The sequence below is a fragment of the Dasypus novemcinctus genome, chromosome 9 (genome assembly GCF_030445035.2).
Source record: "Dasypus novemcinctus isolate mDasNov1 chromosome 9, mDasNov1.1.hap2, whole genome shotgun sequence".
NCBI classification, from domain to species: Eukaryota; Metazoa; Chordata; class Mammalia; order Cingulata; family Dasypodidae; genus Dasypus; species Dasypus novemcinctus.
In genome coordinates this window covers 88,105,699-88,120,216 of record NC_080681.1, presented here as the reverse complement: position 1 = coordinate 88,120,216, position 14,518 = coordinate 88,105,699, and the positions used below count along the sequence as shown (strand labels likewise).

Below are 14,518 nucleotides of genomic sequence, written 5' to 3'. Positions count from 1 at the left end.
TGAAATACACGACATGTTGCCAATATCTTGAGAAGCGTTGCTTAGTTCTAATAAAATTAATGGCCCTTTCAGTAAGTTGGTGGGTTTTAAATTTTGCTTTATTTTTACATAAAGCCTGTGCCTTTTCTAGAAATTTGAGATGTAAATGTACTCTCACTATAAATTTCAAAGTTCAGGGGCCTATTACACATTTTTTAATGAATGATAATTTCTTCACTAAGCTGTTTGCCTTCAAAAGGGTTTACACTTTAAGGCTTAACGGATATCTTTACTCAGAAAAGAGTTATATTGTAATATCATAGTAGGAACAAAATCTTTATTTGGAATATACACTATTATAAGTTTGCACAGATCATATACCTAAGATCTTTATCTAAGAAATCTTGATTACGTAAACGGCATTTAGAGAAAACGTAATTAGTTCAAAATTTATGTCTGAACATTGTTCATATCTTGTGGCAGACTTTAAATTGCAAAGGCTGGGTATATGTTTTATTTCTGTTTTTCTAAATGTCCTGCAGTACTTAATAGGTGTACTAAAACTGTTTTGAGACCAGAGGTTTGGAAATTTCAGATAATTGGGTAATTAAGTTAGTAATTCTGTCATGTGAGGTGTAAGCTTCCATAATATTGGTTGTTTAATAGCCTAGCTGTATAAGTAGGAAAAACATGGCTCAACTAGATATTTTATATGTGTGAGCATTACTCTTAGTGCTATTTGTTTACCCTCCTATGTTGCTTATGTTACTTAAGCTCAGGCTGTCTAGTCTCCTTGCAAATAGAGTGAAATAATCTACCTTTTTTTGGTATACCCCATTTAGAGGGTTAAAAAATTAAGATTACCTTTTACTTTGGAAATTAATATTTACAGTCAATGAAGTTACTATTTTGAGTTTAGTATTGCTATTAAGAAAATAAATGCTAATCAGATTTCACTTACTGAATGTTCATTCTTATTTCATAAATGGATGATTAAGGAATTATGCATCATAAACAAAAGCACTCAAGTGAGCTGTGTTATGGGTGGACAGTCTATATTCTGAGTACAGGGCTCATTCACATGTTGCTTCCTAATCTTTTTGTTGTACAGGGAACCAGATTTCCTATTCTTATAACATGACCACTTATATGTGAAGCACATCTTGCATTGCCTTATTTTTGTTGCTCTTGTTCATGACAAGAGTTGCCAATATGAGAATGTATATCTTTTATGCAACCAACTTAATAAAGAAGTTGAAAGAAAAAAAAAACACTAGGTGAGAATTTGAAAGCATACATAGAAATATAGCATATCTTATGGGAATGAAAGGTACAATAAATGAAATTAAAAATATACTGGAGGCATATAACAGAAGATTTGAAGAGGGAGAGAAAGGATCAGTGAGTTTGAAGTCAGGGCCTCTGAAAGTGAACATTAAAGCAACAGATGAATAAAAGAATGGAAAAAAATTCAACAGGGTCTCAGGGAACTAAATGACAGCAAACATATGTGTCATGGGTATCCCAGAGGAAGAAGAGAAGAGAAAAGGGGCAGAAGGAATATTTAAATTAATAATGGTAGAAAATTTCCCAACCCTAAGAAGGATATAGATATCCACATCCAAGAAGCACAATGTACTTCCAAATGAACAAATGCAAACAGACCTACTCTGAGACACATACTAATCAGAATGTCAAATGCCAAAGATAAAGAGAGAATCCTGAAAGCAGCAAGAAAAAAGCGACGCATCACATACAAGTGATGATCAATAAGATTAAGTACTGAATTCTCATCAGAAACCATGGAGGCAAGAAGGCAGTAGTATGATATATTTAAGATACTGTAAGAGAAAAACTTTCAGCCAAGAGTCTTATATATGACAAGATTGTCTTTTAAAAATGAGGGTAAGTTTAGACAATCCACAGATAAAAAGAAATGGAGAGTTTGTAACCAAAAGATTGGCTTTGCAAAAACATTAAAGGGAGTGCTACAGCTTAAAAAGAAAAGACAGAAAGAGAGGTTTGGAAGAGAGTCTAGAAATGAAGATAATAACAGTAAAAGTAACTAAGAGCGTAAAATGAGTGGTGAAAATATGATATGACAGATAAAAACCCAAAGGTCAAATGGGTGAAGAACTGCCTTAACAGTAATAACATTGAATATTAATGGATAAACTCTCCAATCAAAAAATCCCTAGAAGAAAATGTAGGGAAATATCTTCAAGATCTAATGGTAGGCAGTATTTTCTTAAACCTTACACCCAAAGCACAAGCAAAGAAAGAAAAAAAATAGATAAATGGTACCTCCTCAAAATTAAACCCTCTCATTCTTCAAAAGATTTTGTCAAGGAAGCAAAAGTCAACCTACTTAATGGGAGAAAATATTTGGAAACAATTATCCAATAAAGGTTTGATATCCATGTTATATAAAGAGGTCATACAACTCAACAATAAAAAGACAAGCAATCCAATTTAAAAATGGGCAAAAGACTTGAATAGACATTTTTCCAAAAAGGAAATATGAATGGCCAAAAAGAACATGAAGAAATGTTTCACATTTCTAACTATTAGGGAAATGCATATCAAAACTACAACAAGATACCATTTCACACCTTATAGGATGTGATTATTAAAAAAACAGAAAACTACAAGTGCTGGAGAAGATGAGGAGAAATAGGAACACTCCTTCACTGTTGGAGGAAATGTAGAATGGTACAGCCTCTGTGGAAGACATTTTGGCAGTACCTCAAAAGCTGAATATAGAACAGCTGTAAGATCCAGCAATCCCATTATTAGGAATATATTCAAAAGAATTGAAAGCAAGCACATGAACTGTCATTTACACAGTGACATCCATAGCAGCATTATTCACAACTGCTAAAATATATAACCAGCCTATGTGTCCATCAACCAATGTATGGATAAACAAAATGTGGTATATACTTTAATGGAATACTATTCAGCTGTAAGAAGAAATGAAATCAGGATGTATATGAAACAGTAATGAATCCTGAGGATATTATGTTGAGTGAAATAAGCCAGACACAAAAGGACAAATATTGTATGATCACATATTAGTGAAATAAAAGAAAGAATAAACACATAGAGTTAAAACCTGGAGTACAGGTTACTAGGAGATAGGATGAGGGCTGAGAAGAGGTACTGATACTTATGGTATGTAGAATTTTTAATTAGCTTGACTGCAAAAGTGTGGAAATGGACAGAGTTGATCATAACACATTATAGTCGGCAGCAGACTTGGCCCGGTGGTTAGGGCATCTGTCTACCACATGGGAGGTCTGTGATTCAAACCCCAGGCCTCCTTGACCCATGTGGAGCTGGCCCATGTGCAGTGCTGATGCATGCAAGGAGTGCTGTGCCATGCAGGGGTGTCCCCCGCGTAGGGGAGCCCCACGCACAAGGAGTGCACCCTGTAAGGAGAGCCGCCCAGAGCGAAAGAAAGTGCAGCCTGCCCAGGAATGGCGCCACCCACATGGAGAGCTGACACGGCAAGATGACACAACAAAAAGAGACACAGATTCCCGTGCCACTCACAACAACAGAAGCAGACAAAGAAGAAGACGCAGCAAATAGACACAGAGAACAGACAACCGGGGTGAGGAGGGGAAGGGAGAGAAATAAATCAATAAATAAATCTTAAAAAAAAAAAACACATTATAGTATAACTAATATGGCTGGTTTATAAATGGGAATGTGGCTGAAAGGGGTACTTTAGGAATGTAAATGTCAATTGAAAGAAAACTAGAGAACAGTCTATTGACTAAATAACATAGTGAACCCAGAGGTAGATGAAGATTGTAGTTAATAGAACAAATACAAGAATGTTCTCCTATGAACTAGCACAAACGTACATCACTATTACAAGGTGGTAAGAATATGGAACTACATGGGGAAAATACAATTAATGTAACTGATGGACTATAGGTAACATATTACATTAATAATGTAATATATTATATTACAATATAACAATATTGTAATACTCTTGCATCAGTGTCAAAGAAGGTACTATAGCAATGCTAAGTGTCAATAATAGGAGGGTATGGGATTTTTTCTTTTGGACTAAGGAAAGCATTAAAAAATGTACTGAGGTGATGACGGCACAACTCTGCGATGAAAGTGAGAGCTACTGTATGTACACTTTGGTTTGTTCAAGGCATGGGACTGTATAACAGTGAATAATGAGGGAGAAGATGGACTGTGATTAACAGTACAAACAAGACAGTGTCCTCTCATGAACAATAACAAATGTATAATACTAACACATAGCATTAATAATAGGGGGTGTATGGGCAAAAAATACCAAATGTATGTTATTAACCACAGTTAGTGGTAATAGTCTCATGATGTTCTTTCATAATCTGTAACAAATATTCCACAACAATGTAAGGTGTTGGTGGAGGGGTGTTGTATAGGAATTCTGCACATTATGCATGACTGTTCTGTAATCTCAGCTTCTCTAATAAAGAAATATATATTAATCACAATGAGCCATCATTTCACACTCCCTAGATTGGTTCCTATTAAAAAAACAGGGAAGTAGATGTGGCTCAAAGTGATAGGGCTTCCACCTACCATATGGGAGGACCCAGGTTTGATCCCTGGGGTCTCCTAGTGAAAAAAAAAAAGAGAAAGTGTGCCTGCACAGCAAGCCAGGGCCGCATGGTGAGCCAATGCCCATACAGCAAGCCAGTGCCTATGTGGCGACAGAGTGTCCATGCGATGAGCCAGTGCCCGTGCAAGTGAGTCACACAGCAAGATGATGACACAACAAAAAGAGAGACAAAGGGGAGAGTCAAAGTGAAGTGCAGCAGAAACCAGGAATTGAGGTGGTGCAGCTAACAGGGAACCTCTCTCCACATCAGAGGTCCCTAGAATCGAATCCCGGTGAATCCTGAGGAGAAAAAATGAGAAGACCAAAAAGAGAAATGGATACAGAAGATCACCAGCAAATGGATACAGACAGCAAAAACAGCAGAGCAGGGGAGGGGAAGGGGGAAAAATCAATCAATCAATCAATCAATCAATCAATCTTTAAAAAAACAACAACAGAAAATTACAAATATTGAAGAGGATGTGGAGAAATAAGAACACGCATTCATTGCTGGTGGAAATGTAAAATAGCGCAGTCACTGTAGAAGACAGTTTGGCAATTCTTCAGGAAGATAAACACAGAATTACCATATGACCTGGCAATCCCAGTGCCTGGTATACACTGAGCAGTATTGAAAGCAGGGACTCAAACAGATATTTGCACACCAATGTTTATAGTAGCATTATTCACAGTTGCCAAAAGAAGGAAACAACCCAAGTGTTCATCAGTCAATGAATGGATAAACAAAATGTAGTATATAAATACAACGGAATATTTTTCAGCTGTTAAAAATATGCAGTCATGATACATAGGACAACTTGGATGAGTCTTGAAAAAATTATGTTGAGCCAAATAAGCCAGACACAAAAGGACAAAGATTGTAGGATCTCGCTGATATGAAGTGAATATAATGAGCAAACTCACAGTTCAAATCTAGAATATAAGTTACTAGAGGATAGACTGTATGTAGAGAATGGGGAGCTGATTCATACAGAATTCTATTTAGGTTGATTGTAAAGATCTGGAAATGGATGGTGGTGATGGTAGCAAATTATAATGAGTGTAATTAACAGCATTGAATTACATAGGTAAATATGGTTAAAAGGGGAAACTTTAGGTCGTATGTGTACTAGAAAAAAATTAAAAAGATAAAACATTGGCCTGTTACAACACAGTGAGCCCTATTATAGATGATGGACGATAGTTAATAGTACTAGTATAAAAACGTTCTTTCATGATTTAGAACAAATGTATGACACTAATGCACAGCGTCAATAATAGAGTGGTATATGGGGGAAAAATTAGGTAATGTAAACTATGGATGATAGTCAACAATACTATTTTAATCATCTTTCAAGTGAAACAAAGATAACTACTGTTAAAAAAATTACAACTTTTTAAAAAGTGCTATCATCAATCGTAACAAATGTCCCACAGCAATGCACAATGTTGGTGGTAGGTTGGTATATGGGAATCCTGTATCTTATGTTTAATTTTCTGTAAACCCACAACTTCTCTAATTAATAAAAAGTATAAGAGACAGCTAGAAAGGATTTAAACTAGTCAAATTTGGAACAATTTGAGTATCAAAAAGAAAAATGACCAAAATTAATTGTAAAAAAAAGAATTAAAAAATCTAAGAGTCCATAGTGATCATCAAAAAAAAGAGAAAGAAAAATTCATTTGCCAGCATTGGAGGTAACTATGATACCAACTACTTGATCTGAAAATTTTAATTGAAAGGAAAGAATTTAGCATTTCTTTTGCCTTTTTAGTGGGAACTAGCCCACTGATAAAGAAATTGCTTTCTTTACAGAAGAATACCAGTTGGCAAATACAGCAAGAATCACAAAATTAGAAAAATCGCCACTTTTCAACCCATAAGGAATTAACTCATTAAGGCAAGGCTCAATGAACACAAAAACCATCTAGTGAGAAGTTGTTGGGGAAATATTTCTTCCTAACAAGAAAGGAAGAAAATATACCTCTACATAATTGAGACATACGGCAATTACCATTTTAATCAAGGATTAAACTTAGCATCACCAACAACAGGACAACCTAACATCATGTGCCCTTTGACGTAAGACAATATAAAATACACAATATCACTTAAGAATTATTTTGGCAAAAAATATTTAACCTGTAAACAAGTTTTTAAACAGAAAAGGACTGTCAGCCTAGAACTCTATAGCCAGCAAAAAATATCTTTCAAGAATTACAGTGAAACAAAGACATTCTCAGATACAGGTAACTTAAGAGAATTCATACTCAGCAGACCTGTTCTAAACGAACTGCTAACAATACCAGAAGAAACCATGGAACATCAAGAGAAAAATGAACAGGTAATATATGAGTTATGGGAAAACTTCACGCAGTCAACTGGAGTTCCTAAACAAGAAGAAAGAGGGGATACTAAAAATATTTGAAGAAATGACAAACCAGAATTCCAAATCTATTGAAAACTATGAACCCACAAATTCAAGATCAATCAATTCAAAACAAGAAAAATGAAGAAACTACACCAAAGTCCATAGTAATCACATTTCTTAAAACCAGTGAGAAAAGGAAATATTACATAGAGAAGAAAAAAGAAAAGGATGACAGCAGATTTCTCAGTAGAAACCATGCATGTTGGGAGATAGTTGAGAAATATTTTTTAAGTACTGAAAGGACAAACCGCCAAACAAACCTGTGAAACTAGAATTCTAAACCCAATGAAAGTAACTTTCAAAATGATGGTAAAATGAAAAAGGTTTTATCAGCAGGAGAAATTTTAAATTAAGTTCCTTTACGCAGAAGGAAAATGATACCAGATGGAAATACTCATTTACACACAAAAAATGAAGAGCACTAGAAATGGTAACAATGTAGATAAATGTAAAAGACTTCACTTATTTAAATCTCCTTAAAATATAATTGAACAGAATACAGCCATACTCATTAATTTATATATTGTCTATGTCTTCTTTTTTACAAGAATGGCAGAGATGAAGAGTTGCAACAGTGACAATATGGTCTGCAAGGCGTAAAATATTTACTAACTAGACCTGTACAGAAAAAGTTTGCTGATCCCTGGTGTATACTATAAACCTTTAAATAAGCACAAAAATAACTCACCAAAGAATTATAGCTAATGTGTCAACAAAGGAGATAAAATGGAATCACAGAAAACACTCAGAGATATTTTCTGCTGAGAAGACAGAAAAATAAGTAAAAGGGAACAGATGGAACAAATAGAAAAAATAGGAAGTTGGCTGATTTAAACACAACCATATCAATAATCGCATTCATTGAAAATGGTTTATATACTTCAATTTAAAAATCAGAGGTCATCAGACTGGAGTAAAACAGAACCATATGCTGCCTACAAGAAACCAACTTAAAGTTTAAATAGGTTAAAACAAAAGGATAGAGAGGTTCCAGAGCTGGAAAAGATGGATTAACAAACTTCACTGTTTCTCTCTCTGAATACATCTTTAAAACTAGGACAGAATGCATGGAGTAGTATTTGAGAACTCTGAAAAGTCCACATTAGCAGGCAGACTGGGGAGTAGGATCAGCATTCGAAATACCACTGAACCAACAATGACTTTACCACTCCGAACCCCCATACCTCCCAGTATCTCCTAGTCTGAATTCAACACATCAGAAACTCAGCGACACATACTGGAATGCACATACTGGAATGCACCTCTTGTTTTGGCTCAAGAAATGGGAAAAAGAAGTCCTAATGTTCAGAGACAGCATGGAAATCCCACGTTTTTTCTTTCTTTTCTCCATTTCCTCACACTGCAATCCCTAGACAATCTTTTGATGACAGCAGCGGAGACAGCAACAGCAGTGGCAATGAGAGCCATCAGGAACCAAAATTCTGAAAAAGAAGCAGCTTCCTTTACATTCAGTGAAGCTGTGGTTCCAATACTAATTGGTGGGGCCAATACTAATTGTATTTTTCCTTTCTCGGTCCACCTGCTGCTTGACCCTGAATATGGGAGTGTACACCAGAGAAGGGTGACTAGTGCCCCGAGTTTCTGGCTAGATAACAAAAATGGAGAGCCCAAGAGAACCATAAAATACTAGGGAGATCACAGAGATGGAGGTAATCAGGAAAGGAACCCCATAAAGTTGTTTATGAACTCCTGGGCTCACCCCCAACTTAAAAACATATGGATCTGATCCTCTTCAACATATCAAAGTCTTTGAGAATTGAACTAACAAATTCTCTAGATTGGTCACTGAGTGGCACACACAGAGTCTTTGAAAACTGAAATGACCGTGGAATCACAGCTCACAGAAGGCAGGTTGGATTTGGGCCAGGACCTAACCAGACAGACTGTCTGCTAAAATAAAAAATACCAACATTCTCCATAGGACTTAAACAAGATGCAACTGTTTATAAGAAACTCACTTCAAATATAATGATATAGGCAGATTAAAATAAGAGTAAAAATACATATACCACGGGGCATGCCCCACGTAGGGGAGCCCCATGTGCAAGGAGTGCACCCCGTAAGGAGAGCCGCCCAGCGCGAAAGAAAGTGCAGCCTGCCCAAGAATGGAGCCGCACACACGGAGAGCTGACACAACAAGCTGACGCAACAAAAAAGAAACACAGATTCCCTGTGCCACTGATAAGGATAGAAGTGGTCACAGAAGAACACAAAGCAAATGGACACAGAGAGCAGACAACTGGGAATGGGGGAAGGGGAGAGAAAGAAATTTAAAAAAAAAAAAGAAAATAAGAATGGTTATAGTAACATGAGACAGAGGAGACATTAGATTTTTTAAATTGCCACAGATAAAAAGAAACATTCTGTAATGATAAAAGGGTCAATTCACCAAGAAAACTTAAGAATCCTAAATGTATATTCACCTAACAACAGTGTTTCCAAATACATAAAGAAATGCAGAGAAATAAAAAAATTCAGAATTATAACTGGAGATTTCAACACACCTCTATCAGTCACATATAGAACTGGTAGACATGGGAGGTCCCGCGTAGGGGAGCCCCATGCGCAAGGAGTGCGCCCGTAAGGAGAGCCGCCCAGCGCGAAGGAGAGTGCAGCCTGCCCAGGAATGGCACCGTCCACACTTCCTGTGCCGCTGACAACAACAGAAGCGGACAAAGAAACAATACGCAGCAAACAGACACAGAGAACAGACAACCGGGGGGGAGGGGGGGAATTAAATAAATAAATAAATCTTTAAAAATATATATATATAGAACTGGTAGAAAGAAAATAAGCAAGGATATTTAAAAAATTTTTTTACTTGTTCTTTATTTTTTTTAAGATTTTTTTATTTTTTATTTATTTCTCTCCCCTTCTCGCACCTCACCCCACCGTTTTCTGTTCTCTGTGTCCATTCACTGTGTGTTCTTTTTTGTCTGGTTATGGTCAGACACTGCTTGTTGTGAGTGGCACTGGGAATCTGTGTCTCTTTTTGTTGCATCATCTTGCTGCATCAGCTTTCCATGTGTGCGGTGCCACTCCTGGACAAGCTGTGCCTTTTTTGCGTGGGGTGGCTCTCCTTGCAGGGCGCACTCCTTGTATGTGGGGCTCCCCTATTCAGGGGACACCCCTGCATGGCACAGCACTCCTTGCGCACATCAGCACTGCACATGGGCCACCTCACCACATGGGTCAGGAGGCCCTGGATCTGAACCATGGACCTCCTATGTGGTAGGCAGGTGCTCTATCAGTTGAGCCAAATCTGCTCCCCAGGATATAAAAATTGAACAATGTCATCAACAAACCAGATTTAACTGATGTTTAACGAACACCATCCAACAACAGTACTATACACATTCTTTTTAAGTGCAAGTAGAAGATTCACAAAGATAGTCCAAATCCAGGGTCATAAAATAAACCTTAACAAATTTAAAAGAATTAAAATATTACAAGGAATGTTTTCAAAATCATAATGAGATTAAATTAAAAATCAATAACAGGGAAGTGGATGTGACTCAAACGATTGCTCTCCTGTCTACTATATGGGAGGTCCTGGGTTCATTTTCTGGGGCCTCCTGGTGAAAAGCAAGCTGGCCTGCATGGTACAGAGAACTGGCTGGCCCACACAGTATGGAGAGCTGGCACAACAAGATGACACAACAAAATGAGACACAGGAGAGACAGTGAGAGACACACAAATCAAGGAGCTGAGGTGGCTCAGGCGAATGAGTGCCTCTCTCCCACATGAGAAGGTCCCAGGATTGGTTCCCAGTGCCTCCTGAAGAGTAAACAAGAAGACAAGCAGACACAGAAGGATGTGCAGCAAATGGATACACAGAGCAGACATCAAATGCAAGCAGTGTGTGGGGGTGGGGATGAGTAAAAAAATTAAAAATAAATCTTAAAAAAAAATTAATAACAGGAAAATAAGGAAATCTCCAAACTCTTGGAAATTAAATAACGTATTTTAAAATAAGCCATGGAAGGGAGTGGATGTAGTTCAAGTGACTGAACACCTACTTCCCATGTACAAGGTCCTGGGTTCAATCCCTGGTACCTCCTAAAAATAAATAAATAAATAAGCAATAGGTCCAAGAGGAAGTCTCAAGGAAAATTAGAAAACATTTTGAATCAAAACTGAAAATACACACATAAAAATTTGTAGGCACAGCTAAAGCAGGGTATAGAGGGAAGTTTATAGCATTAAATGCTTATATTATAAAATAATAAAAATCTTAAATCAATAATCTAAGCTTCCATCTTCATAAGCTAGAAAAAGAAGGGCAAAATACACCCAAATTAAGCAGGAGAAACAATAAAGATAAGACTAGAAATAAATGAAATTGAAATTTTAAAAAAAGAAAAAATTCAGTGGAACCAAAAGCTGGTTCTTAGAAATATCAAAAATTATAAACCTCTAACAAGACTAACAAAGGAAAAAAGACAAATTACCAATTTCTGGAATGTAAGAGGAGCTTGTCACTATAGACATATATATATTTAAGGATAATAAAGAAATATTAGAAACTATTCTACACACACACACATTCACCAATTTTGTTGAAATAAACCAATTTCTCAGAAACCTTAAACTACCAAAAATCTGTAAAGACGAAATAGATAATCTGAATAGAACTATAATTATTAAAGAAATCAAATGTATAGTTTAACATCTTCTGAAAGGGAACTCCCCAGGATCAGATGACTTAGGTGAACTCTTCCAAAAATATAAAGAAATAAGACCAAATTTTTACACAATCTCTTTCAGAAAATAGAATAAGGGGAACACTTGCCATCTAATTTTATGAGGACAACATTACCCTGGTACCAAAACCAGACAAAGACAGTGCAAAAAAGAAAACTACAGATCAAAATCTCTCATGAAAAAAAAAACCTCTCATTAACACAGACTCAAAATTTCAACAAAATATTTAGCAAATTAAAAACAGAAATACATATAAAGAATAATTCACCAGTTTAGAGAAAACACATCATACCAATTGATACAGAAAATAAGCATTCATGACGAAAACTCTTAGCAAACTAGGAAGAGAAGGAAACGTTTTCAACCTGATAGAAGGTATCTACAAAAACCCTACAGCTAACATTAAATGATGAAAGACTCAATGCTTTCCTCTTAAAATCTAAAACACTCCTATTCAATACTATAATGGAAGTCTTAACTGGTACAATATGACAAGATAAAGTAATAAAAAGCATACAGATTGGAAAACAGAAATAAAACTCTATCTATTCATGATTGTCTACCTAGAAATTCCAAGGAATCTTAAAAAAACAAAACAAAACAAAACAAACAAACAAAAAACTTCCTAGAACCAAGAAGTGCATTTAGAAGGTTTCAGGATAAAAAATCAACATACAAAACTCATGATTGGGAAGCAGGTGTAGCTCAGTTGGCTGCTTCCCATGTACGAGTCCTTGGGTTCAAACCCCAGTGGCGGGGCGGGGCGGGGCGGGGCGGGGGGAATCTATAGTATTTCAATATACTAGCAATATACAAATGGAAACTGAAATTTTAAAAAATACCAATTACAATAATTCCAAAACAATAAAATATTTAAGTGTAAATCTAACAAAACATACACAGGATCTGTATGCTGATGGTTATAAAACAGTGTTAAAAGAAACCCAGGAAGACCTAAATAAATGGAGAGGCATTCTGTCTTTACAGAGTGTAAGACTCAACATAATAAATATTTTAATTATCCAAAAATTAATATACAGGTTTTAATACAATACTAATCAAAATTCCGGTAGGATTTTTTAAAAATATAGATAAGCTGCTTCTAAAATTTATAAGGAAAGGCAAGGAACTAAAATAGCAAGAACAATTCCGAAAAAGAAGAATAAATTTAGAAGACTTTTACTAAATATTTTTAAAACTTATAAAACTACAATAATCAAGGCAGTGTGGTAATGGTGAAAGGACAGATACATATATCAATGGAAGAGAACAGAAAGTCTAGGAATAGATCCACACAAATATGGTCAATTGATTTTTGACAAAGATACAAAAGCAATTTAACAGAGAAAAGACAGTCTTTTCAACAGTGTTGGAATCATTGCCATTCAAATGCAGAAACCTCAATTTATATAAAAATTAACTCAAAATGGATCATAGACTAAATATAAAATGTGAAAGTACAAAACTTTTAGAACTAAACACACAGCAGAAAATTTTTGTGACCTGGGGTTAGGTAGAATTTTTAGTTGTCACCAAAACACAGTTCATAAAAGAAGAAACTGATAATTGGACTTCATTAATATTACAAACTTTTACTCTACAAAAGATACTGTTAATGGAAGCGGACTTGGCCCAGTGGTTAGGGCGTCTGTCTACCACATGGGAGGTCCGCATTTCAAACCCCAGGCCTCCTTCACCCGTGTGGAGCTGGCCCATGCATAGTGCTGATGCGCACAAGGAGTGCCATGCCATGCAGGGGTGTCCCCCGCATAGGGGAGCCCCACGCACAAGGAGTGCACCCTTTAAGGAGAGCCGCCCAGTGAGAAAGAAAGTGCAGCCTGTCCAGGAATGGTGCCACACATACGTAGAGCTGACACAACAAAATGATGCAACAAAAAGAAACTCAGATTCCTGTGCCACTGATAACAACAGAAGCGGACAAAGAAGAACACACAGCAAATAGACACAGAGAACAGACAACTGGGGCGGGGGGGTGGGAAAGGGGAGAGAAATTTTAAAAAGCAAAAAAAAAAGATACTGTTAAAAATAAATAAATAAAAAACAAGCTACAGACTGGGAGAAAATATTTGCAAAACACATATCCAGCAAACAACTTGTATCCAGAATGTATAAATCAACTCTCAAAACTCAAAAAATAAGAAAATAAACAGTCCTGTTTAAAAAGTGGGCAAAAGATTTGAATAGACACACCTCATAAAGTGATACACATGGCAAATAAGCACATAAAAAAAGATGGTCAACATCATTAGCATTAGGAAATGCAAATTAAAACCATGATGAGATACCACTACATACCTAGTAGAATGACTAGAAAGAAAAATACAATACCAAGTACTGGTGAGAATGCAGAGCAACTGGAACTCATGTATTGCTAATGGGAATGCAAAATGGTAAAGTCACTCTGGAAAAGCATGTGAGAGTTTCTAATAAAGATAAACATACACTTATCATATTACCCTCCAATCCCATTCCTGGGATATCTCCCTAGAGAAATGAAACCTATGTTAACACAAAAACCTCATAATGAATGTTTATAGCAGCTCTATTCATAATTGTCAAAAACTGGGGGAAAAAAACAATGTCCTTTAAAAGGTGAGTGCATAAAAAATTGTGGTACATCCATGAAACAGAATACTAATACGTGAGAAGAAAAAACAAACTATGTATACATACATCAAATTCAGTGAATATCAAAGGCATTACACTGAATAAAAGAAGACAGTCTCAAAAGGTTATATATTGTAT

General features: G+C 36.1%; 1 protein-coding gene across 2 annotated transcripts in view; it reads right to left on the bottom strand.

Moving 5' to 3' along the window:
* Window positions 1-14,518, bottom strand: part of ZSWIM5 (zinc finger SWIM-type containing 5) — a 281,381-nt gene that overhangs the window by 222,942 nt on the left and 43,921 nt on the right. The window lies entirely within an intron of this gene.